The 18,427-nt window shown below is 36.8% G+C and overlaps 1 pseudogene; it reads left to right on the top strand.

Moving 5' to 3' along the window:
- Nucleotides 1-1,876: 1,876 nt before the first annotated feature.
- On the top strand, nt 1,877-17,394 carry LOC127656991 (intron Large complex component GCFC2-like; annotated as a pseudogene).
- The last annotated feature ends 1,033 nt before the right edge of the window (nt 17,395-18,427 follow it).

Raw genomic sequence — 18,427 nt, 5'->3', positions numbered from 1 at the left:
CCAGTAAACTGCCCCATACATGAAATTCTCATATTTCTTCAAGAGCGATTAGATGCGTTTATGTGGCGACAATATCTGTGTATCACTCACCTGAACCCGGCACCACTATAGGCAAGCATGATTTAATCAAATAGTTCCTTAGAGGAGCAAGACAATTCAATCCACCTCAGCTGGCTACAGTCCCAACTTGGGACCTAACTTCTGTCCTAAAAGCACTCACAGGGCCCCTCTATTGGTCCTGTGAGTGGTCTATTGGCGCCTCCAAGTGGGCATGATTTGGAAGTGCACTTACGGAAATCATTATGGAGCAAAGAGTTTTGGTAACATCATATTCTAAATTGTGTCAGACCTTCATCAGACATGTGGCTTTGTATCGGATGTGTTTTTGGGACACTGTGCATAGTCTTTTTTTATAAAAAAAAATAAATCTATATATATATATATTATAAATAATATTTGCAGTCACTATTCAAAATATTTGAATAGCTCTGACAAATTTTTTTATACCTTGGGATGTGAATTAATATATAATAATTCAACGATCAGAGTCCGCTTATATAGCAGTTAGTATGTAGGGTTGATTTCCACAATGTGGAATACATGGACAGAATTGCTGAATGCATTAGCTGTAAAATGCGGAATGTCACAGAATTTGACAGAGTATTTGGGAGAAAAATAAATGTTTGAATGCACAATTAATCAAATAAAAAAAATTGCAATATGTCCTAGTTTGATAATTAACCCCCAAAAGGCTGCGCTTTAAAGTACATAAGTATAATCCGCATCTGCTGCATGCTTCAAAATTAATCATACATTAATAATCATACATAATTTTAACCATTATCGTGCAGCCCATGAGGCATATTTTCATCATGATTAGGGCTGCATAATGGTTAAAATGATGTTTTAACCACTATTATTAATCATGATTTTTCTACCATTTGATGATTTAAATATTTTTTTTCTTAAATGTATTGCATTTGGACGATTTGGACAAAAAATAAAAATCTGTTGTGCAGCATTTCTTTGACAAACTATATGTTATATTGAGATAAATGAATTAACATTCTATTTGGTTAACGTTTTAATTATTTTTTGTGATTGGACACCATTTTGTTAATTCAATTTAACTAAATGGTCGAATGTTAAATTTAGAAGAAATAGCCATCCAATAACCACAATATACATCATGACCTATATAAATATTACAACCCTTGTGCACATAAAATGTCCAGGAAAATTCGTGCCTTGAAAGAGTGGGAACCCTGGAGTAATTATGTCTGTCTCGTTTGGAAGGATGCGTCCTCCGGAGGTCTCATTTGTCGGCCGCATAAGTCATCGTGGCTGTCTCGTTTCATAAAAGCGAGCAGGACACTTCGAATGTGACCTTCTTTCACGGGAATTCGAGGATGCATGAGGTGTATCCTCCGTGGGCACTTACAACCCACAATTCTTTGCTGTCGGAAATGTTAAATAATAATAATAATAATAATAATAATAATAATATATATATATATATATATATATATATATATATATATATATATATATATATATATATATATATATATCTTTTTTCTGTCAAACTGGACATTAAAACAGTAAGAGTTCCAATTATATCTGAGCAGAGACTTAACATATATTGAAATGTGTATGTAGGCTACATAAATATGGTCATTCACAGGCTTCCCCCAAAAGTTAAATAACTTAGTAGCCATGTTTTTGTAAGAAAACTGTTTTGTTTCACTTAAAAAATAAATGCGTTTGAGGCTGGATAATTTAGGACGTTTAGGCCAGTGTAATGGCATCTTTTGAGAGTCGTTGAAGCGACTTTTATTGTAATAAACTAGGACCCGGAAGTGAAAAATGCATTGTAACGTGTTGTTTTGACGTTCAAATAGCAAAAGTTTAATAAAAAGCCTCGCAGAAATTTTAGGCAAAGAAAAGATGAATCCAGCGAAGAAGGCGAGAATGAAAAGGTCAGTGATGATGATGGCGGAAACGAAACGCAGAAGTTGACCCAATCTTCAAAAGTAGATTTGCCGCGAAGAGGGATTTCAATAGTTCAAAGCCACGCAGATTTGACTCGAGTGATGCAGAAGAGACATCTGTAACTACACTCTCATCTAAAGACATAAAGCATTCATCAAAGAGCAAAGCACTCCGCTTCCTTGATAAAGACAGTAAGTATTTTACTACACTCTTCCATGTCAACTCACAGGGTAAATAGATTCGGAGGTGTTTCTTAAACTTGGGGCTCTTTAATGGCCCAAAACAGATTTCTAACATTTCCCTTGTTGTTTTATATCAATTTAAAACTGACGTAGGATATTTCGTCATGCCTACAAAACTTATTTTCATGTAGAATAAAGATTTTACTGTTTTGGTCTTGTCACAGACATACAATATTAAACAAAACAATAATAATACAAAAAAACATGATTAAAATTCCAAATATTACACAAATTCCCAATATCTAAACAAAAATGTGAAATAAACCAACCATTTCAATGTTTATTGTGTGAGAATGATTTTTATCAGTTTTAAAATAAAAATACAACATTTATATCCCACAGGTGTGGTGTTATTTCCACCACAGCAAACAATGTTGCTCCTAATAAAGTTAGGGTACCTGGCCCACGCAATCATGAACTTGGCCCACCTTGGGAACTACACCCACCCCTCCAACCCGGGGGGTCCTATTGTCCACCTTACATCTTAGAGCTGGAGCTGGGCCTGTAGTGTACTTGTTTTCCAAGTTGACAAAAATATCAGTGAAGATGATCATCATTTGAGATTTTTTATTTTTTTTTTTCTTCATACCTTTCAGAAAAATGTACTCCCCTATGATGTATGTATGTACACTGTTGTTAGTAGACAAATAAAAAACATTGTGAGAGTGCTAAAAATGTTTTAATGACACTTTACTTTCTAGATGTCCTTAGTGATAAAAGTGCCTGAAGTTGAAGAAACTCCCTTTTAATGAATAAACTTTAACTCTTACAGCCACTGAAGGAAATTATTTTAAAGTGAAACGATCAGTCAACAAGGAAGTTGTTTTCAAAGCACGGAGAAAGGAAGATACACCTGTAACGTTGCCAAACTCACAAGGTATGTTCGTTGTTAAATGTGTTTGTCATTTTTACAATGTTAACATCATTTCCTCTGTCCCAGCTTAAAGAAATAGTTCACTAGTCCATTTGAGGGTGTGCTAGTGCGTGTCGGGGCCAGTGTCACTTTCGGGGCTTCGTTGTGCCTCCTCCGGGCTTTCTCGGGGCGATTACACTTGGGCCAAACAAGATGAACTGGGGATTGAGGTGGGGTCAATGTCAAAGGCGGAGTTTCGCAGAAATTCCCAGGTTGTGTATCCAGCGCGCAATGGTACAAGTTCAGAACAGGTCAGCCGTGACGTCAATTTGTAGGCGAACCCAGAAGTCTAAAGGCTAATTTATACTTACAAATGAAGATGAAATACATTAATATTTTTGTTCTGCCAAGGTGTTTGTTTGGTGAGATTTCTCCTTAAACTACTTTAATGGTATTTCTATGGTTCTTTTATGTCCTTTTTGGAGCTTGACAGTAATGAACATGACTAAAACACAGTATTGGATTTTGATGGGGCTCGTTGGACTGATACCCGATCTGTCGAAAAATGTCAGAGCCGATATGATTCAGGGATCGGATCGGTGCCATCCCCATTCCAAAGTATAAACCAGGCTTAATTCACTATGGGTTCCCATGGGATTTTCTTATGGGTTTTTGAACACGAGTAAATAAGGTCTGTGGTAAGCATTAAATTATTATTAATGGATATTTTGTTCTACAGCATAAATTATGTCATATCTCAAACTTGAATTTTGAAGCCGTATTGAATTCTATCCTTTTATATACGCACCCCGGCTTCAAAATGCACATTTGAGGTATGACTTGTGTAATTTATTTTGCAGAACAAAACATTTCATCGAGTAATGTTTACCACAGACCTTTTTTTACTCATAAGTTAAAAGAAAACCATTATAAAAAGCCAAAATCCTGAGGGAACCATGGCAAATTCTCTTCTGGGTTTGTGGACAACAACATGAACAGCTCTATTAAGGGTGGGTTTTTGGGTAACGCTGCAGAGATTTTGGCCTGATGGTTGATTTTGGTCTTGGTCTATTGGCCCTGGCTGTCCAGTTGATAGCCCTGGCTCTCACTGGCCCTATAGTGGAAAAGAGGCTAATAATGTTATGGGCATAGCTCCTAACCCATCACTTTTTTTATTTCAGATAGATCAGTTAAGAATGATGTGGATCTCGAAGTGCAATCTGACAGTGACGCTGATGCCTCTGCTGAAGACATACCCCCTGACAGTGATGATGGAAGCTTTTCTACCATGTCAAGTTCATCTGGTTCTTCAGTGCCACAGGCAGGTAGTAAGATCAACCCCAGAATTTATCTTTCAGCTTTGCTTAGCAGTTCAAGTGTGATTGATAATGCCATTATTTGTCCCATGCTGCAGTCAACATTGCCGATGCTAGAAAGATATGTGCTGCCAAAGAGCAAAGGAGACAGGCCCGAGCCCACCGAGATTACTTCCCGCTGCATTCACACAGCAGTCCTGGAACACTTGAGGAAGAAGACAAGAGCAATGAAGAACAAGACAGAGACAACGAGCCAGATGATCATGAACGCAGAATTGAGTTTGCACCAAACCCAAGACTCTGAGAGAGCGAATGGCTGAGAAGAGGGGTAAGAAACTGAGTTTGATTTAGCTAATAGCAGGTTCCTTGATCAACTCGAACACTGTTGACCCAAAACCCTACTCTGTTCTTTTACAAATCTAAAATACTTTAGAGCTATAGTTCACCCAAAAATGAATATTGTGACTTCAATTACTCACCCTCATGTGGTTCCAAACCTGTGTGACATTCTTTTGTGGAACACATAATGAGATATTAAGCAGAATGTTAGTTTCAAGAAATAGTTCACCCAAAAAGGAAAATTCTCTTATCATTTACTCACCCTCATGTAGGGCTGCACAATTAATCAAAAAACGAATTATGATTACGGCTGCCACGTTTATGTAATCATGAAAACTGATGATTCCAGCGTTCAATTTAAATCTGCTCCTGTTGGGCCAATGGTTTCTATTTACAACATGTTTTTGCAGCGGTTTAGTGTTCTAACCAATCACTAACATGTCCGTTCAGCAATGAAACAGCAATGGCCAATCAGATCCACATAGATTAGTCCTTCGTCCTAGCTGTAATGACAACTGATCCTAAAGTGCAAGTTTTAAACTGTCTGAATGCCCAGATGCTTGCTTGATGTTCTTGCTCTGTTCGTATGGCACATGAAAATTAATACTGAAGAAACATCACCTGACACTTGAAAAGAAGCCGTAGAACAAGAGCGAAAAGCACTTTGTAAATATTTTGGATTCATTGCATATTGCACCGCTCGCTTGGAACGTAGAGTTAAATATACTGAAAATGAGCAACACGACAAAACTAAAACAATCCCGTTCTAATCAAGGCACAGTAAATAACTGATGTATTATGCTGATTAGACAGCTTTGTTTTTAATGAGAGCATTCATAAGAGTGCATAACGTCACTTGAGCTCGCGTCGAAATGCAGATCTCAAACAGTGTTAAACTGCAGTGAGTGAGCACAGTCATTGTAATGGGAGAGTTTGTCGCGTTGCTCAATTTCTGTGTACAATTTATTTTTATTATGTTTTGTTTTGACATGTTAATAAGTGGGCCAATGTGAATTTGTCTTGTACAAAATAGCAATAAAATAATTCAGCTAAGTGTGTTTTGGAGGTGTGGCCAACATAAAGAATATGGCATACCTGTCAACACTCCCGTTTTTCCCGGGTTTCTCCCATTTTTTAGCCCTATCTCCCGGACCCCTCCCGGTTTGTTATTTCTCCCTGGAAACTCCCGTAATTTGCATGGCCCAAACTCCTTTATGAATAATCGCCGATTATTATTATTAATCGGACCAATATGTTTGTCTAATGTTGATCAGTTGCCAGATTGTATTAAATGCATTATATTCACACAATCCACACACCATTTACAATTTCAACCCATTTGTCACCTCAACCTGGCAACCTAATATAACCCAGTTGCGCAGTCGCGGAAAGTTTAACCCGAAAGCGAGCCGATAGACATGATGGCAGGTGAAGGCGGTGTCCCCGCAAAGAAACTGAAGTACAATGGTAAATTTCAACAATGTTGGACGCAACAATTTACGTGCATCTTACCCAGTCATATAGACAACCTCCACGCTTTTTGTAAGGTATGTCGCATTGATTTTAATGTAGGCCACGGCGGGAAAAATGACATTAGCCAGCACATTAAAACACAGCGGCACCATTGCGCAGAAGAGGCAAGTAAGGGCACACAGGCGATCTCATCCTTCATCACGAAAGGACAGACAGAGAGTTACAGAAAATCGCATGAGCATGAATAACAGCACTCTTTGCTCTCTCCTATCCTGCAAAATAAACCACACCGGTTTGGTTTCAAAATACACTCCGTCCAAGAGGGCACTGAGAGCAGCAAAATCTGCCACATACAATTACAACACTTCAAAAAAATAGCTCATATTCATGTTTACAAAACATACTGTACTTATGTTTACAAAAGAGAGACAGTTATTGATGCTCAAGGAATGAACTGTAAATAAATGTGTTAAATTAGTTTGTACCACAGTGTTATGTGTTTGTACCAGTGTTAAAAACTGTGATGTTTTGTTGTAATAAAATGACAAATAAAAAAATTAAGAAATATTAATAAATTAAGTTATGTTTTCATTTATGGGTATTGCAATGTAAATAATACACTTAAAACGTGCAGTACACTTAACAGCATGAGCCTACCTCTCACAGCATGAAGAGGTAGGCTCATAACATCCCCCCCTCCCCAAAAATCTCCCGGATTTTGAAAACCAAATGTTGACAGGTATGGAATATGGTATGAAGAGCATATTTCAGGAATCACCGTCATTGTTATCGCATCTGTCTAAAATAAAAATTGCACAAATTGCACAAACTCCGATCACAAATGACTTTTTAATTTCCAAAGTGCAACCACTGAGGCCACAAATGATCTAACGATGATCTTACCTGAAATAGATCACATTGAAGATCTGGCGGGATGAATGGTCCCCTGTCCTGCCACTAAAGTGCTTGCTGAACGCAATAACTTGGTCAATGAATATTAACTTGGAAGTTTGAATATTGAATATGCCATATTATTTACTGTACATGGACTAATAATTTAAGCAGTAATTTAGCAATAATTAAATTTGACGGTCGTTTTTCTGGCATTGAGAATTTTTCTGCAGCCGCACAAGAAAATTGAATGACCTTCATCTCATGTTTGTTGCTTCAAAAGCACATTCTTCTCATCAGACACGCAAATGTTTCACGTGACTGTGACGCGCTGTCTCTGGAGCTCCGATGTGCACGTAAGTCCAGCAGGCTTTCCGATATTTGTGCTCCACAGACGGGAGCTCATAGCTGGACCACTCACGCTATTCAATCATTTTTGACCCCGGAAAACCCCAAATGGAGAAATAAATCTCCACAGAATGGGACGACTCCCAAAAAGGTCAAGAAAATTTTAGCTTGTTATTAAAACGGGTGCGACATCTGTGGTGTGGGTTCACAAATCCCAGCACAGAGCAGAAAATGTTATGTTATCTGTGTCGCAATCGTAATGTCATTATACAAGAAATTGGTTTTACCACCTCAAAATGAAGCATGCAAAAGAATATTCTGAAAGCCAAAAGATGAACTCTGAATTCATTCTGTCATTTATTTATTTTGCAAGAAATTATATTTATATTTTTTTAAGAGGCAATCCTTTTCATTGGATGACTTTTTTTACCTATGTTTTATTTCCTTTGGTGCATTGCTTTGAGAAGATCTTAAGTTTCTTGAGGAAAGTATATAATAATAATAATAATAATAATAATGTTAGTCAACAATGTGGCATACTGTGAAATGACTTTGACATTGTTTGTCTTGTTCCAAATAAAGTAGTAGTTTTCATTTATAAAGTATTTAATCCACTGGAGTTCCAAAAATAGTCATTACAATATGGTTATCTAAAATATAAACCCATTTTATTTTATTTTCCTGAAAGTTTTTACTCTATTGTGATTTTATATATTTATCGTGATATAAAATTACTCCTATCTTGATATAAGATTTTGGCCATATCACCCACCCCTAGAACAGACCAAAATGTAAATCTGTTTTCACTATAAATCTCTAATCAGCAGTGTCCTTAGCGATCGTGATTTCAAGCTGGATTACACTTCCTAGTGCCATGTAGCTCTCTGTGCATGTGTCAAATATTAAGACGTGTAATCGAGCTTGAAATCATGATTAAATCATGAATAGAAGTTATATTTTGATCTGTTCCCACCCAGATTGTCTCAGAAGACATATATTAAACCCCTTGAGTCATATGGATTACTTTTATGCTGCCTTTATGTGCGTTTTGGAACTTCAAAGTTTTGGTCACCATTCACTTACATTGGACCCACAGATATATTCTTCTAAAAACCTTTGTGTTCTGCAGAAGAAAGTAAGTCATACACATCCGGATGGTAGAAACAAGATAATTTATATTTTTGGGTGAACTATTCCTTTCAGTCATCATTCATTTTCATTGCATGTGAAAATGCACAATGAAAGTGAATGGTGACTGAGATTCACATTCTGCCAAACATCTTGTGGTTTCCATGGAGGAAAGAAAAAACCTTGACTCTAACATGCTAAATATTTTCTGATTTAGCAGGGAGTGAAAGTGATGAAAGTTATTTTGATAGCCAGGAGGAGGAAGACCAGCATATCTGGGAGGAACAACAGATTGGAAAAGGATTCAAAAGACACCAAGTAAGACCCTCCATTGTGACGTAAAGACTTAATTGATCTTCGAACCAATCAGACTAACACCATGTTCTCTGTTAGACCATAGGGGAAACTCAACAGTACCTTTGCTTTCATTACACACTGTAGCTGTAGTGTTTACAAAGATTTTTCCTAATTTTCTCAGAAGCAATTTCAGGCTCATGTACGACCATTCAAACTGAAGAAAATGGACATCCCTGAAACGCTTCCATCAGTCAGCATTGATGTCATAAAGAAGAGAATTGTTGTAAAGTAAGCTACACAACTGCCTTAGTAGTTTTATGATTATTGCCAAAGGGTGGAGAAGGATTTTTACATAAACCAACTGTTTTCACAGAAAATAATTTCATATAAGTTGTAAATGAATATAAATGCAGTTCAAGAAGCAACCAATGAAAACTGGTTGTTTTTAATCTCACTCCAGATTGGATTCTCTGAGGGAGGTGCACAGAGCGAGAGAGACCGAGCTGAGGCGGATGCATCTGGATGTGGAAATGGCCAAGAGCTGCTTGGAGAGTCTTGAAAACCACCCTGTTGATGAGCACCTCCGGTTCTAACTTACTATGAATGTGTTCTCAAGGAACCTACTAGAATGCTTGTCCGAGAAGGTAGGCAGTGGTCCATATGTCCATAAGAACAGTAATATTAAAATTTATACTTTTTTTTTTTTTATTTTTTTTTTTTTTTTATTTTCTTGCCTGAAACTGTGATTTTAAGTGAATTGCATGCTTATTTTTTAGATGGCTTTAATAAATTCAGTTGAGCTGGACATGCACAGTCTGTACATTGACCAGGCGGAGGCACTGTTAAATCAGAGAAGAGAGGCACTAACTACAACAGGAATCCTCACTTATTAAAAAAATAACATGTAGGTTATTTTTTAGCACCAACCAAATACTGCTTTTATATGGAGCCAATTTAGGGACTGTATTTTGAATCAGAAAAAAAAATATTTCAATTTTAAAAATAGATACAAGTTAAATTACTTTTTTCAGTAAAAACTTGATCATTGGTCTTGAGTGGGAGAGGATGGATTTGTGATGTTATCTAGTTATTAAGCCACACCCCTTGTCAAAATGGGGCCAAATATTTGTCTTTCTTTTTTAAATCATAAGAGAAATAAAACCTGAGAATTGTGTTTGCTAACTAAAACCTAAGACTTTTGAAAGAAAATATGGAACTTTAAAGAGATTTGTAACATAATTTGAGAGCTTTTTTATTTACGTTTTTGTTTTTAGTCCTTAAATTGGCTCCGTACTAGTAGTTTGATATGATAATTGTATTACCGGTGTAAAAAAGACTTTACATCTCATGTTGACTCATATGATCATTGACTGATATGATTGAACTGCTCGGCCTACTCCCTGATGCGAGCTGTTCACAGTGTTTTTTTTTATTATATTGTCTTTTGTGTATGTATCGTAGATAACACTGATTCGCACGGTAACGGTGACACAACCAGTTGTTCCAACCCAGCTCAGGAGAGGTGAGGAATAGTTTTAAAAATGATACTGGAATTTTCACCACTACTAAATTGTTATTTAAATACTGGATACACAAAGTTTGACATTACAAAATTATATCTATATTGCAGCCTCAAGAAAGCTTTGGAAGCTTTATAATCTGTAAATTACAGTTGTTGTAGTCATAGTCGTGTTTTCATGTTGTAGCTTGCCTGACAATTCCGAAGAAGACATTTGCTGCGTATTGTCTGATTGGGAATCAACGGTCGAGCGGGAGGCGGAGCTACAAAGTAAAAGAGGTGGGGAGATTTATGGAAGCACAAATACAATAATTTTGAAACATTGGCATTCAAGACGAGAAAAATACAAATGACTGGGAATAGAGCGCAACAGTGCCTGCCCACCTTTTCAGCCATCTGTGTTCTGGAAGTATTTTCCCATAAATTGTTTCCTTAGGCTTTTCATAAATTTTAATCCTTCATAAAAGAGTTGTAAGCCATAAAGCAAACCAACCAGATCTGAGGTGAACCACAACATTACAAACTTTGATTTGAAGCATAAAAGTATTTAAAAACCGAACAAAAAGTCGGAGGTACGAGAATGTGTACTTGCGGTCTTCCACGAGGGAATGGACTACAATCCCATGAAGCATTGTGAATGACGTACTTGAATAAAAATTATGGAAATCTATAAAGCTATTGATTTTAGGTTTTTAATTAAAAGTATAGAAACTTCAAGTTTACTGCAAAATATTCAGATATGTACAAATATAAATGTAGTTTGAGGGTGTAAGGAGACCGACTCCAGTGCATCTTTCACAGTGCATCATGGAAATGGGTGCTTACTGCTGGAATTTTTTGGTAGTCTTTGTTTGCCGTTTTCTGATTGGTGGATCTTTCTCTGCTGTACCATGTTGTTCACCAGAAATGCTGCTATTAAACATGATTTTTAAACAATGAAGTAGAAATAACACAGACCGATGGCTTGAACAAAGGAATATACCATTGATGAACAACCTCGGCTCTCACGGTAGGTCTGTCTTTAAAGGATTAGAATTTATTTTCATTCTTAAGAAAAACATTATAGTATTTTTACTTCTGGAACCAGACCGTTGTGCCCTATATAATGTGTTTATTTACAATGTATATAATGTGTTTAAAGTCCATATGAAATATGTCACTTCATCTTCAATTTAAAGTGATAGTTCACCCAAAAACATTTTATTCTCTCATTTTCGGACCCTCATGCCATCCCAGATGTGTATGACTTTCACAGATGAATATGTTTAGAAGAATATTTCAGCACTGTAGGTCCATACAATGCAAGCTTTTGGTGGCCAGAACGTTTAAGCTCCAAAAATCCCATAAAGGTCACATAAAAGTAATCCATAAAGCTGTCTCTACACTAGCTAATTCTCCAAGGATTTTCAGGTGTTGGCTTCCTTAACATAATCACCGGCCAATCAGAGGGAGCGGGATGTGTTAACCACATGACCGTCGGGACTTGCTGTTGAGTTAATAATGGTTTCAAGCATTGAAAAAACACATCTGTATTTTTTTTTTATTATTATTATTGTCACTTAGAAGAACTGCCAAGATGACAAGCTATTTTTTTATAACACTCATCAGCAAATCTCAAACATTGATTAAAATCCATAGTGCTTTTTTCATTCTGCAGAAATGGTGCAAAAGCAACTAATGAACTATCCCTTTAAATTATATTTCGTTCTACAGCTGACTTGCTAAAAAAAGCACAAGAAATATTTGCAGATGTCCAGACAGATTTCTGGGATGTGAAGAAAATCCTCTCCAGATTTAATGAGTGGCGTGACTCCTTTCCAGAGTCCTACAATAATGCCTACATTGGACTGTACCTTCCAAAACTTCTGGCGCCTCTGATTCGACACCAGCTCATTGGCTGGAATCCTCTTAAGGTGTTATTTTCATGTCTTGTCCACAAATAAAGATTAAGTGTAGTGCATTTCGAGATGGTTCATGAAGGTATTTTGCTGTTTTTATGTTATAGTTTATGTATAGAGATTTTACTATATATATATATATATATATATATATATATATATATATATATATATATATATATATACTAATTCACCACTTTAATGTACATACAGACATGTTGACTGTGACATACATTGTGCATTAAAAAAAAAGCCATGCTTGATATGATTCAGATTATAGGTTCATGTTTTTGTCCTCTAGGATGAAGGTGAAGACTTTGAGGCGTTACCATGGTATTCTGCCATTGAGAGATTCTGTCATGGTCAGGGTTATGAGGAATCGGAGAACACTGATAATAAGACACTGCCCGCCATAATCGAGAAGACAATCCTCTCTAAAGTTCAAGGTGAATCTCATTTGCAAATATTTGAGCTAATGGGTCTACAGTGTCCGTTAGATGTATGCATAATATTTCATCTTGGAATTGAACATTCCGCACAATAATTAAATATCCTACTTTAGCTTGATTTAATTTAAGTATTTCAGAATGTCTTGTTATGGTTTTCTGTTTGCTGTTAGTTCAGTGTTCATTGAACTAATTATTGCATTAAAATGTTGCTTGATGTTTTGGGTAGGTTTTGTGGATCTGGTTTGGGATCCTCTGTCAACACAGCAGTCACATACCCTCACAACACTGTGCAAGAGAATACAGGATGATTATTATTTATAATGATTATTATTATTATTTGACGGGGAACAAAGCAAGCCTGTCAAGGTATTGTTGTACTGCACAATATCCCAAATTAAATACTTTGTTTTAAGGATAGTAAATACAATCAACTTGTGATTTCATCCCTTAGACCTTTGTTGACGCAGTTATTCGGAGATTGAGGTGTGCAGTAGACAACGATGTATTTGTCCCATTTTTCCCTAAAAAGTAAGTGTTGCCAATTGTTTTACATTTATTTTGGCAAACTTTAAAAGCTGTGCATTTTATAAGATCATTGTTAATGCAGTCAAGTGTTAATTTGCCTGAACCATTTGTTGTGGAACAAGTTTTCAGGATTTAATGGGAAAATATTGTATTTTTCGTTTGCGTTAGGTTTTTAGATGACAAGAGGTCACCACAATTCAAGTTTCAGAACAAACTGTTTTGGTCAGCTGTAAAGGTATGACATATAAATTTGGGTCATACAGTATCAGTGCGTAACATGTCACTGTTTACAACACTTTTCTGTTAAAGAGACACAACATTAAAACCACTTGCCTAATATTGTGTAGGTCCCCCTCGTACTGCCAAAACAGCACCAACGATTGTACAGACCGGTCATCTGAGTTACCGTATACTTTTGGCACTTTTCCACTGCACGTTACAGTTCTACTCATCTCAACTCTACTCGCTTTACTTTTCTGAGTTTGCATTTCCACTGCAGTTTAGTGCCATCTCAATATGGGTGGGATTATAGGCTGATCGTCATAGATGTGCCGCCTCTACTGCCGTGACATCATCTTAAACATGACACAAACTGACCAAAACAATAACACAACCGCTTGCTGTTAGCTACTAGCTCATTGTGCTGCATAAAGCAGTTGTTGCATGGTGATTTTACACAAGTGTAACAGTTAAATTGGCCTGGTTTATTTTAAGCAAGCTTCCACTAGCTGGTCAACTAAATAAAGTGAAGCTTTCAAGCAGAGTATAGAGTTAACACAACAAAACTATCCTCCATCGTGGATCAACGCCAGTCCAGGGCACTCTCCCTCCCATTGCTCGCCGGTTTAGATAGCGTCCATTTTGTTGAACCACTTCCACTTTTCCTTGATGGTTCTGTAGTCACTTAAGTTTTATAACATTCTTCCTACAATGTTGGTATGTCCGGTGGTAGCAGTTTGCGGCCAAAAGCTGATACACTTCCAGAGACGTTTTAGTTTCGCTCATCACTAACGAGTGGACCGTCTGCACCTCGTTTATTGACCACGGCGTAGTTTTGCGCACAGCCATTTCTTTTTTCACAATTCGAAAGTCAAATTTGTATGTCATTGTTCTTTCCCTGCTGTCCGCAACTCAGTCCGAATAGACCAGTTGAATAACACTGCTTTAACTCTCACACTCACTTACGTCAGACCCACTCGCTTCTCTCTGACATTTTCGTGTGTGTGTGTGTGTGTGTGTGTGTGTGTGTGTGACAAGTTGATGAATCTGACGAGGAGGAAAGGAGATGCGCAGGTGAGATTCTCCATCCGGTTGCACTTTTCTCAATACCGTAGATAAGCAAATGTTCATGGTATGATAACCATAAATTTTCATACCATGAAACCTGTATTCCGCTGCAACACTAACTCAGATAACCGCTCTGTACAATTGTGGTGAGAAGTACAGAATCTCAGAATGCTATTCTGAGATGCAGGTTGGCGCTGTTTTGGTGGCATAAGGGGGACCTACACAATATTAGGCAGGTAGTTTTAATGTTGTAGCTGATCGGTGTACATTAATGTAAATGTTCTAGGTATTTCCAGTATTTTATACCGGTATTTTGGCTACTAGAAAATACTAGTATTTTCATACTTTTTTGACATCCTTATTGTTTTACAGTTGCTTGGTAATATGTCATTATGGGATGGTTTGATTCCTGAACATTTCCTTAAAGAGCTGATTTTGGAGAAACTTCTCGCCCGTTACTTGATGATGACTGTTCTTAACGAATCCAGTCCAAAACACACAATTCACAAATGCAAAAAGGTTAATGCGCTTTTAATGCAGACTATTTCAAATGAATCTCTCTGTCATAATTTGTTGTTTTTTATGGTTGTTCATTGTCAAAATAAGTTTCTTTTTAAAAAGGTTGCAGATTGCTTCCCAAAGTCATGGTTTATAGATGTGAACACTGGATATTCACTCACTCAGCTGCAGAACTTTAACAGACATCTTATACAGACTGCTCAAGCCATTTTGAAGGACAGCAGTGACTCCAACAGCACACGGTAATGTAAAACGCACTTTTTAAATAATGTATTAACTGTCACAATATATTTCTGGTACAAAATAATATATAATGCCTGAAAAAAGCTGTAATGCATATTAGCATTACCATTCATCCCAATGGTAGCTTTTTGGCTGGCTCATACAGACCCTGAAGTATGCAATTTGAATTCTGCCATCTTTGTTAATGGGTACTCCGTTCTGCACAGCAGACATGGGAAAAGTCCATTAAATGCTTTTAAGATTCACTCTCAAAAATGTATATCAATCTACTATAATATAATTAAATAAATATTCCAGGTTCATTACAAGTTTAGTTCTATTGACAAAATTTGTGGCATAATGTTGATTACCACAAAAAATAATTTCTTGAAATTCACAAAAACTACTGTTAGCGCTGAGGGCAATTAGTTTTTGATCAAGGCCATGTTTTTCAATTACGTTGTAAATGTAGTTAGTTTGCAAATCCGACATCTCACCTGGCAGAGATGAAAACTAAATTATCTTGACTTTTATACCGTCTAGTGGATTAAAATAATGCACAAGCACATTTTATGTCTTTGTAATTGGATGCACTCACAGTCAATGTGACAAATGAGCACTTGTCCAAATCATTCTGAAATTCTTCCTCTGACATATTGGTCAGCTGACTGCACTGCAAAATTTATCAAGAAACTGTATTTTCTTCTGCATGCACCAAATCTGATGCTGTCATATGTAACGAGTACATTGCATATGACAGCATCAGATTTGGTGCATGCGGAAGAAAATACAGTTTCTTGATAAATTTTGCAGTGCAGTCAGCTGACCAAAAACTATGGCCGTGCACAACAGAATAAGAAAAAAGTCCTTCAGTTGCATGCACTATGTCAGATTCAGAACTTTGCTTCACAAAAGAAATCACTAACACTCTGTGTGGCACACTTACTATTAGCAGCATCCACATGCTTTTTTGTATGAACATGCTGCACGATGGAAATGCAAGCTCCACAAATCTCACACCTCACTTTACTTGGTTCTGTCGGCGACTCTGAAATGTAAACTCTTTTTGAAGACTCATTAAACAGGCTCACTTCCTTGACATTATTCCAGCCGCAATTTCATCTGTGTGCTCTTTCAAACTGACTCTTCAATCAGTTCAATAACTGGACGTCTATTGATGGGGGATTGGTGATTGGATACTCTAATCCAATCATGTACTTCAAATAACACTGTGATTTTATTGATTTTTACAAACCGTATCCTTGGCTGCCTTTGATTAGAATACTGACATGACTGAGAATAGGCAATAGAGAAATTTTAGGAGAGGGGAAATATGGGACAGAACATGATTTTTTTTTTCAGAAAAGGTCTGGATACTAGAAAAAGTGCTTAAATAAAGGACTGTCCTAGGAAAAACGGACGTCTGGCCACCCTAGCTATAACTATCACACTAAAATCATGCTAACACATTGTTTTTGTCTTATGGCTATACTTTTGAAATGGAGTATTTTAACATTTACAGATTCACTTCCATTGTAAGTGCCTCACTGGAACCCAGATTTTTGCTTTTTTTAAGGGTTAGGAGGTGCAAGTCAAAATTAACTTTCGTGGTAATCATTATTATACCACAAACACTGTTGAGCTTAACTTTTATTGAACCCAGAATATTTCTTTAAAAATAATTTCGAATACACAGCAACTTTAAATGCCCGTCAGTGGAGAAAATGCTTTTTTTGGAAACATAAAGGTGTAATTACATTATCTACCAACAGATGCTAACTTTCAGAAGCTAACCAGACAAACTCTGACCTCTAGAATTGAACATGTAATGATATTGTAAATTACATTCAATTATACCTAATATTATTCCATTCTTTTTTTTTTTTTTACTTACAGAGCACTTTTATCTGATGTGCTGTTTATCCTCCAGAACATCAAGGCACATGACAGTATTCAGACAATAACAGAAAAATACCATTGCAAGGATCTTTTAAATGCTCTCCAATAGCAATCCTCTTGTGTTGTCAACAATGAACATGTTTTTTATGTTTCCTAAATTGCTTTGATTTGTGTACGTATTATGAATAAAATGTATTTTTGTCCATATGGCTTTAGTTTGCCTTTACCTTGGGTGGTTGGAAGTTGGAAATAATATTTATTTCTGTCTAAGATATGAAATATGAAAATATTAAATATTTTACACTTCTACAACATTTCAGAAAATGATATATGGTGCACATTGTACCATGTTTATGCACATAGATTAAGGTCTCATTTCTAAGGGACATATATCCCAGGACCTGTTTCCTGGACTTTGAAAAGCCTCGTCTTGGATCAAGAGTTATTGGCTTAGTCCAAGTACCATTCAGAGCCACCATGGACGAGTGATTTAGCTTCCATAAAGTTGGTTTCTCTTTTGAGAATTCCTGTGGTGAGGTAACTCGGCCTTCCAAGAAAATACTCTCACAGATGTTTGAAATTGAGAAGAGAAGCTATCCAGCCAGCAGTATAACTGATGTTTCCCTAACTGAAAACCTGTTACAACAATTTTGGTGATTTTATTTATTTTTTCTTCCTACTGCTACATTAGCATCTACACATAGGTCCACTGATTCTATGATGTAATTAGAGGTGCTTGTTAAAAACGGGTGCATACAGTATTTTTATGGTCCTTTTGTGATTATTGTTTTTCAGACTGTACGATATGATCCCAGTGAAGTTTTGTGTAAAAGCCATTGCATACAATGCAACATTATGTGACTTGGGTCACAATTGACAGCACTGACTTAATTTAAAATCATATAGTTCTCTTACGAGAGGTTCTCTCGTATTGCGTAAGCTAGCTTACGCTACGGGAAAGATTCATCTTTTCTGAGATATTGAAGCCAAAAAATTATCCTTAATTTTTGTATCCATTGTCAACGCAGTGCGGCAGCTGCAGACCTTGAGCGGGCTAGCTAGCGAGCTCATAGGTTGCTCTGCGGCAACTGCTGCAGCCTATAGACGAGCTTGGGCGAACTCGCATCCAATGAGAGGCGTCCAGCGCTCACTGCATCAAAGCCCGCCAAAAGGGCGTGACTAGAGTGCATATAAGCGTAGTTAGTAGGCTGGAACCCTGATTTTCATCTC

The sequence above is a fragment of the Xyrauchen texanus genome, chromosome 16 (assembly GCF_025860055.1).
Source record: "Xyrauchen texanus isolate HMW12.3.18 chromosome 16, RBS_HiC_50CHRs, whole genome shotgun sequence".
Taxonomy (NCBI): Eukaryota; Metazoa; Chordata; class Actinopteri; order Cypriniformes; family Catostomidae; genus Xyrauchen; species Xyrauchen texanus.
The sequence above is the reverse complement of the archived record's forward strand: the minus strand, read 5'-3'. Positions and strand labels throughout refer to the sequence as shown.